This window comes from Berghia stephanieae, chromosome 10 (genome assembly GCF_034508935.2).
Source record: "Berghia stephanieae isolate SIO BIC M18660-M18661 chromosome 10, UCSD_Bste_1.3, whole genome shotgun sequence".
Taxonomy (NCBI): domain Eukaryota; kingdom Metazoa; phylum Mollusca; class Gastropoda; order Nudibranchia; family Aeolidiidae; genus Berghia; species Berghia stephanieae.
Genome location: NC_088369.1, coordinates 13,601,752 through 13,610,758, shown reverse-complemented (window position 1 = coordinate 13,610,758; position 9,007 = coordinate 13,601,752). Strand labels below are relative to the sequence as shown.

Below are 9,007 nucleotides of genomic sequence, written 5' to 3'. Positions count from 1 at the left end.
TTGGGCATTTTTTTTCCCACCCAAAGAGGAGTCCCTTTAAATAATTTTTTGATGCCCCGCCAGATTAAATTTTTTTTAAAATATGTAAAATTTCTTGATTTCAGAAAACATTGGTCCGGGGTTTCCCTCTCTTGTGATAGCTTTTTTAAATACGGTGGCATTTTTTCCCCTTTCAACCCCAGTCTTTTTTAAAGCCTTGAGGACACTTTTTTTTTAACTGATTTGTCCGGGTTTTAATTGTACCTAGGGGTTTGCCCTTTGAATTTTTCCGTTCTTCAAAATTTAAAAATTTCTCATTCTTCATCCATTCTTTCTTTCCCTTTAGATTTTTTGTTTAGCATTTTCTCGTTTGTAATTGTTATTGCACCTTTAAGAGAGGACCATTGTTAATCAATTCTACTCTTATACGTTTCTTCTGTTTCTCTATTTGTGTCTTCTTGTTCTTCCATAAGACCATAATACGTATTTTCTACTTCTACAGCATATTTCGCTCTTAGCTCCTCGTTTCTAAGTTCAGCTAGGTCGTACTTTATGTGTTCGTTCCCTTTCTGTTTGGGAATTTTTAATTTAACTTTTATTTTCACCATGATGGGAACATGGTCCGATCCAATGTCAGCATCCGGGGAAAGTTTTACATTGGGTCACACAGTTTTTGAATCTGGTTTTGATGAGAAAATAATAATCAAGGCATAGTGCAGGTTACTGTACGTCCGTAAGTCCGTAACGGGTGACCAAAAACATTGCATAAAGAAGGCAGATTTATGCAATATCAGTCTGATCAACAACAACAAAATAGATAAGATAATAGCACAGAGAAGGGAAATCTGTTACTATATGTCCCAATAAATATAACACAGAGAAGGTCGAAACTGTGTTATACAGCCCGGTTCAGAATAAACCAAATATAGCACAGGAGACGAAACACTGTGTTATAAAATTATCAAAGCTGGTCGGTCGGTGACGAATGAAAAAGCGACATATGTCGTAATATCACATCTCAATAAAAGAGTGTGATAGTAAAAAGGTGCCCGTTAACAATTGAGTCGGTTTAATCTCTATCCAGATGCAAAAGGATAGTGTTAAGTCTTGTACGTAAACCAAATTTGAGAAGCACGGTTGTTCTCAATATTTGTTGGGCCGTGATCGTTTCAGAGTGAAGAAGTATCTACATATCTTCACGAAAAATCAGAACAACGCTGTTTCAAGATTACAGAGGAGCAAACCCGGGACGACAACAAGACAAGATTTGTTTGTACTTATTGTATTGTCCTTATATGTTACTGAATAGGTACCTTTTGGTTGTCAAACCTTTCATTTTCTTCATCTTTTAAAATAAAGTTATAATTTAATTTAATCAGCAGACTTGTTTAATAATTTAAATACTTAAATATCTTTATATTTTAATGTCATAAAACCAGTGACAACCATATTATCTACCCCGTGAATTTATTTTTGTTTTATCTGACCACTGCATGCTCTTGCTACTCCCCATCTATTTTAAACGTGTAAAACCAGTAAAGAAAAATGTACAGATCTGGAACGGAAGAGTGTGTGTGTGTGTGTGAAGATTTGCGGGGTTGCTTTGAATGCACTGACTGGAATGTTTTTATCGAATCATGTGATAGTGTGGATGAGCTGAATGACTGTGTGAGTGTATTTAAAATTCTGTAAACAGCTAGTGTGTTGTAAAAAAAGAAATAAGATGCTATCCTAACAACAAGCCTTGGATAACAAAAGATCTAAAACTTTTATTGAACCAAAAGAAAACTCTCTTTATTAGTGGAAACAAAAAAGATCTTAAAACAAAACAAAAAGAGATATAAAGGACACGTGGGGGCTTAAAACTGCCGTTAACTATAATCCAAAGCCCATGATTATACCAGAAGATATCGAAATTGAAACTCTAAATAAATTTTATTCACGTTTTGACACAGCAAAGAAATTTGATATGGAAAATGTAAAACATAAATTAGACAGGGCTTTGGAAGATGAAATGACTATTTAGGACAGTGAAGAAGAAACGAGATTTGTATTTTCGAAACTAAATGAGAGGAAGGCTGCTGGGCCGGATGGATTGAAAGGAAAATTATTAAAAGAATGTGCCCATCAGCTTTCCCCCTTTTATACACATATTTTAACATGTCCCACCAATGCGTTTCGGTCCCTGAAATTTGGAAAACTTCAAAAATTATTCCTGTTCGAAAAAAAAGAAAATATTGAATCAATGAACGATCTCATACCTGTTGCACGACTTCAATAGTCATGAAATCTTTAGAAAACTTGTTCTTGTTAAAATTAGAAACCAGTTTGTGCCATTGAGTGATAGTTATCAATTTGCTTACAAACCAGGACGTGGCGTAGAGGATGCTATTCTGCTGTTTACAAACAACATCTACAGGCACCTAGATAACGCTAAGAGCTATTGCAGATTGCTTTTTGCAGATTTTTCTTCAGCGTTCTATACAATGCAACCTCAGTTGGTTGTCCAAAAATTGACTATTCTGAATTTAAACAAGTATATAATTGCTTGGGTGCTCGAATTTCTTACGGAGAAAGCACAGTATGTTCAATTTGGACAAAAGATAGCTTCCTGTATAACTACAAATACTGGTGCTCCTCAAGGTTTTGTATTGTCCCTTGTAGTATTCACGATATACACAAATGACTGTAGAAGTCAAAACCTGAGTGTACCTTTAATAAAGTTTGCAGATGACACCGCTCTTCAGGGCCTCATAACAAATGCAACGAAGTGGTTTATAGACAAGAAATTTATAGATTTGTCTTGGTGTGATGCCCACCACCTAGAGCTTAACATAAGCAAGACAAAGGAGATAGTGATTGACTTTAGGAGAGTGAAGAAACCGATAGACCGTTAAAGTTAAAGTACCAATTCGTCCAGCGAGCTCCTCACTACAAATACCTTGGTGTAACGATTGATGACAGGCTCAAGTGGGATAAACACTTGAAAATTATTAGGCATAAGATGTGCAGACGTACTTATTTTATCAAAACTTTCTCAGTTTAGAATAGATAAAAACCTCTGCACATTATTTTATAAAGCAGTAATCGAAAGTGTCTTGTCATTTTGTAAAACAGCTTGGGGAGGCAATTGCTTATCAGTGGAAAGGAACAAAATATATTCAAATATTTCCAAAAATCCAATAAATGCTATATAAATGATTTTTACGATGTAGATCTTTTATACGAGAAATTTTGTATTAGTAAAATAACTAAAATATTAAATGACCAAAATCCTCCACTAAGACCATCAGTTATTACGTCATGAAGGAATGGTCGCCCTTTCTCTATTTCAACAAAAACAGAGAGACACCGAAAATCATTTTGCCGTCCAGTATTAGGCTTTATAACAACAAGCAATAATCATTTTATATAATTATTTCGCATTGTTACGTTCAAATAATGCAAATATTAATTTATTAATTTATTTGTTTTGCAATCTTTTCAATTTCCAATCTATAGTGACAGTTTTAACTATTTCACAGTGTTAACATTAAATTATTCATAATATAAAGCGCTGCTCTGGTTATGGAGCTGCTCCTTTTTTTATTAATAATAATAATAATAATGAAATAATAGAAAAGAAGTTAATCAAACACTTTATTGTATTATACGTATTGTAACTTTATTTGAGTTAATTAGCAGATGTTATCTGAAAAAACAATAATATACGATGTTAAATTTGATAAAGATTGACAATGGTGTTTTGATTTGGTCTGTGTCCTTATACATTTCATGTTTCTCTGTATTTGTCTTGACGTCCATATTTCATTAACAACCCCATTCTCCTGGTGTACATTGAAATACATCCTCACTGATAGCGTCGATTCCCTGTGGAGATAGAAGGTAAAAATGTATGATAATGATATCGCACGAGTTAACAATGACAATGATAATGTGCGGCTATATGGTCTAGTGGTATGACACTCGTTTTTTGTTCCGAAGGTCCTGGGTTTGAGCCTCACTCGGCATATAGTTGACTCCTTGGAAAAGGCTCTTTACTCACATTCTCTCACCGTACTCGGGTGTAAAATGAATACATGGCCGTTAACAGCGTTGTTTATGTCGGAAAAAAATTGTAATATCGCCTAAAAGGCGTCATGTCTCGTTTCACATGTTACGTGCTGCTTTGAGCACGTTTAGTGGATATTGCGCTTTATAAAGGTTCAACTATTTTATGTCGCGAGAAGAAATTCGCATTTTTAATGGGTATTCGTTAAACATAGCATTTGATAGTATTTGATGGTTTTGTGTATTTGTACAAATACACAAAACTAAGTGTAAACTTTAAAGTTCATAGTTTATTAGAGAGAATTTAGTGAGAAGTAATCACACAACTGAAGATAGATTACTTCGAAAATATGGGCCAAATTGAAGTTATAATTTATTCATTAAAAATAGGATTCAAGATCAACATTATTCCTTACAGCCAATCTTAAGTTTTTATCATAAAGCACAGAATTACTATCAAATCTAAAAAGTATAAAACCATTTTTCACAGATTGATATACAAGTAACTTACCAACCTTTCTTAAATTGAGGGCAATTCTATTGCCCGTGGATTCAACTGATTATTTAGAATATGTGCTAGGGCGTGATCGTGAGTCCTGAAGTTGATCATTGGCCTCGAGAACACCCCCCACCCAAAAAAAAAAAAAAAATATATAAAAACTCAAAATTTGGTCGCCGTAACCGGACCGATCAAAGTTGATGGCTAAAAAGATTCGTCTCGATCTATGTTGATTTTCACAATACAGTAGTAAAGTAATTGAAATAGACGAGTGCATATTCGTAATAGCCTTTATTTCTCCGCAAATTTCGAGGGTTAGGCATACAATCGCTGATGTCATTAGACCGTCGTCTGCACCAGACACATAATGTGTTATCTCCCTTTATTTTGTAAATTAAAATAATAAACCTGTGAGCTGTAAAAACAAATAGTGTGTGTGTGTGTGTGTGTGTGTGTGCGTGTGTGTATATATTAAATAAATATATATCTCCATGAAAACAATCTATGGGAAAAATTTCAGTCAGCGTATCGTTCTTACCACAGCACAGAAACTGCTCTGTGCTGTGTTGCGAGTGATTTGCTTGATGTTTTAGATAAAGGTTCTGTTTCTCTTCTGACATTGTTAGACCTTTCGGCGGCGTTTGATACTATTGATCACGGTATTCTCATTAAACGACTTAATATAACTTTTGGCTTGTATGGGACTGTCTTGCAGTGGTTTGAATCTTATTTAGATGGCGGAAAGCAACAGGTTATGATTTTAGATAAACTTTCTCGTCAACATACATTGTCTTTTGGTGTTCCCCAAGGCTCTGTTGTGGGTCCAATTCTTTCCGTTTTGTATACTTCTCCATTATCTAATGTCATCACTGGTCATGGGATGCGCTATCGTCTCTATGCAGATGATACGCAACTTTATGCTAATGATAAAACTAGAAATCTCGAAAATATTGTGAAACGTGTGGAAGAATGTGTGACGGATGTAAAAGAGTGGATGGATGCAGACAAGTTGAAAATGAATGAGTCAAAAACAGAAGTGATGATTATGGGAAATAGAGGGCAGTTGAAGGTGAATGATGGTCTTGAGGTGTTGATTGGGGGTGAAAAGATCAAAGTTTCAAAGACTGTGAAAACTTTGGGTGTCTATTTTGATTCAGAAATGAAAATGTCAGCTCACATTTCTGCTCTCTGTAAATCTTTATACTTTCAATTGAAGAAAATCAGTTCGATCCGTCAATATATTGCAATTGGAACATGTAAAACATTGGTTGTTTCCCTCATTTTTTCGAAACTAGATTATTGTAACTCCCTGCTTGTCAACTTGCCTCAGGCTTCTATTAAACAATTACAACTACAGCAAAACAGTGCAGCAAGATTAGTTTTTGGCAAAAAATAATTTGATCATGCAACCCCTTTGTTGGCCTCTCTCCACTAGTTGCCCATTAAAAAGCGCATATATTACAAAGCAGCGTGTCTTGTTTATAAATGTTTGACTGGTATAGCACCGGCATCACGTGGTCATGTGTAAATTTGAAAACTACACTTTAAGATCATGTAATGACCAAACGAAAATTTTGGAAAAAAGATCAAGAACAAAATTTGGTGAAAGATCGTTTGCTTGTTTCGGCCCCAAGATTTGGAATGAACTACCACGTGGTCTGAGGGAGTGTAAGTCTTTACCTACCTTTAAAAAGAATCTCAAGACACATTTTTACTGTATCTGTTTTTATTGACTCTATGAATCCTTGATTTGGCTATGAATTTTTTTTTTCACTTAAAATTGATAATTTATATTGTAAAGTGCCCAGAGCTTGTGTTTTACACGAGAATGAGCGCTGTATAAAGGTTTATTATTATCATTATTATTATTATTATTATATATATATATATATATATATATATATATATATATATATATATATATATATATATATATAAACAAAGGTACATTTAACATTTTAAATTAAATTCATATTTTTAAAATGTAAACCTTTATCTAAATTTTGCGTATTTGTCAATTTGATTAGCATTATTCAAATTACATACAAATCTTATTATTTTCTGACATTACATAGAGTTCATTCATTAAACAATTTTACAATATAAATATATCAATAAAGCTACAATCGTTCACCCGAGACTGAAATACATAGAAAACTTCGTCAGTTGCAAAAGAGTTTTATTCATCTCGAGATCAAGCCATGTCAAGTCGGTAAATATTCTCTTGCTCATAATTCTATGTTAATTTGAAATGTTATAACTTAAATTTGTTGTGGCATTGTGGTTTTTCGCAGCTTCTAATTTCAGTTGGGTGATTACGACTCTATAATTCTTTCTAACAAGACTAATAACAAGAAATGAAGTGAATAGGAAAGTGCCAGAAGACAACAGAGAATAAAAACTTCGCGGCGGCGATGCTCGCTAACAAGAATTTAAAGTTTGAAGTACACGCATATCATGCTATCAATACTTGACATTACATTCGCATAGTATTCCTAAGATTCTTGTCTCATTATCATTTTAGCCTCGGGTTACACAAAGTTTTTTTGCGTTTGTACGTTTAAACTGGTGGGTAGATGCTATATTTACTTAATAGCATAGCATTAATAGGTGAGTGTGTGTGTTGGGGGGGGGGGGTATATGTGCGTAAGTGTTTGGGTTTGTTTATGTCATAAAAAAATGTCATGTTGAGAAGTGTTAAACGATTTGTAACATAGGACAATAAGATTAGACCATTACTAAAGTATTTTCAAACACTATGTATTAAGAGTAAATTGCAAACCTTTCTTAAATAAAGGGTAAATCTATCACCCGTTGACTCAACTGATTATTTATAATGATGGGTCATTTGAAGTTGGGAATCGCCATCTGGCTGCCATGTTGCCAGATTCATTTGCGCTCACCTACAGACTTTTTTATCGGACCGATTTTGATAGTTAATGGCCCAAAAGATTCATCTCGTTCTATGTTTATTTCCACAGTACATTAGCATAACATTTAAATTAAACGAGTGCCTGTTCACAATAGAAGAAGAAGAAGAAGAAGAAGAAGAAGAAGAAGAAGAAGAAGAAGAAGAAGAAGAAGAAGAAGAAGAAGAAGAAGAAGAAGAAGAAGAAGAAGAAGAAGAAGAAGAAGAAGAAGAAGAAGAAAAGAAGAAGAAGAAGAAGAAGAAGAGAAGAAGAGAAGAAGAAGAAGAAGAAGAAGAAGAAAGGGAACTATTTTTTAAAATTGCAACTCTACTTACCATTTCGGATGATTCCCCATCCGTAGCTGGTGGTTCCGTCTCAGGTCCATTGGACTCCCCGTTTGTCCAGCACGCAAGGGATGTGGTCAAAACCAACAAGAGTAACAGACAACACGTCTTCTTCATGGTCAATGTGGATTCTCTCAACGGAAAACCTGAACAGCAATTAAATGGTCAAGCTATTTATCGGATTTCACTTTGCTTCAGGAAACACACAAGCTGTCGGCGGAATTGTGTGGCAGGCCTTTTATACAAATTTCAGTGATGTAGTAATGAATATTATTATATCGATGGGTCGCCATTGAGTCACTCATCTCTTTGTTACTTGCTTCAGTTGCGTTATTCGTTACCATTTGCTCGAACTAAACTCTAACGGTCTGCCCCGAAAATCAATCGAACGCATCTTCAGCAGACACGGACACGAATAGCGAGCAAACGATTCGAGCGATAGGAAGTGCAGCCTTCGTTAACTCATAGCTTGACATTCCCTAAATTATACGTCACATTAAAAGACGACGATAGCCAAAAGAAAGTGAAATAAAGAGTTGTCTAAATAGTATTATGACGTAAATGTAGGGCTATGCGTTTTTAAAGACTTCGAACCCATCCAGTTATACGATACCAAGAAAGAAATATGGAAGAAGAAAAAAACACATCTCCAAAAATGAGGGTTGGGATTTTGTTCTTGTATTTTCCATTCTTGCTTTGTCTAGTATCGTATAACATACACTTGTTCAGATCTTTATCTTACTTCGGTGCATGCTCCCTAAATTCTCAACTTGAATTCTAGTACGTTTTTTTTTTTTTTTTTGGTTTCTTACGAGACCGTCCAGATCTTGTGTTTGTTACAAAAAATGTGAATGGTAATCCACTCCCAACAACGAGAGAAATCCTGGGAGACTTCCCTCACACCCAACACCGCCCAGTCCTCATAAGAACTGGAATTCAGATTCCAATGATGAACACCTTGCCACAACCAAGATGGAATTTCAGAAAAGCAGACTGGAAAGCTTTTGGCCAAACAATTGACAAAACCTGCTTAAGGATTGAAGCTAAAGCCGAAAACATTGGCAGATTTAACAAACTTGTTCTCTCCGCGGCAAAGAAGACCATCCCAAGAGGCTTCCGTAAGCAGTACATTCCATGTTGGAATGAACAGAGCAAACAACTACTGAAAGAATATGAAGAGACAAATGACCAACGGATAGCAGATGAACTTCTAAATTCACTGCATG

General features: G+C 34.9%; 1 long non-coding RNA gene across 1 annotated transcript; it reads right to left on the bottom strand.

Moving 5' to 3' along the window:
* Positions 1-3,617: 3,617 nt before the first annotated feature.
* LOC144955912 (uncharacterized) lies at positions 3,618-8,037 on the bottom strand. The gene is made up of 2 exons (XR_013641847.1): positions 7,773-8,037; positions 3,618-3,849 (listed from the first exon to the last, which is right to left on the bottom strand). It is a non-coding gene; the product is annotated as an uncharacterized LOC144955912 (long non-coding RNA).
* Positions 8,038-9,007: the final 970 nt, after the last annotated feature.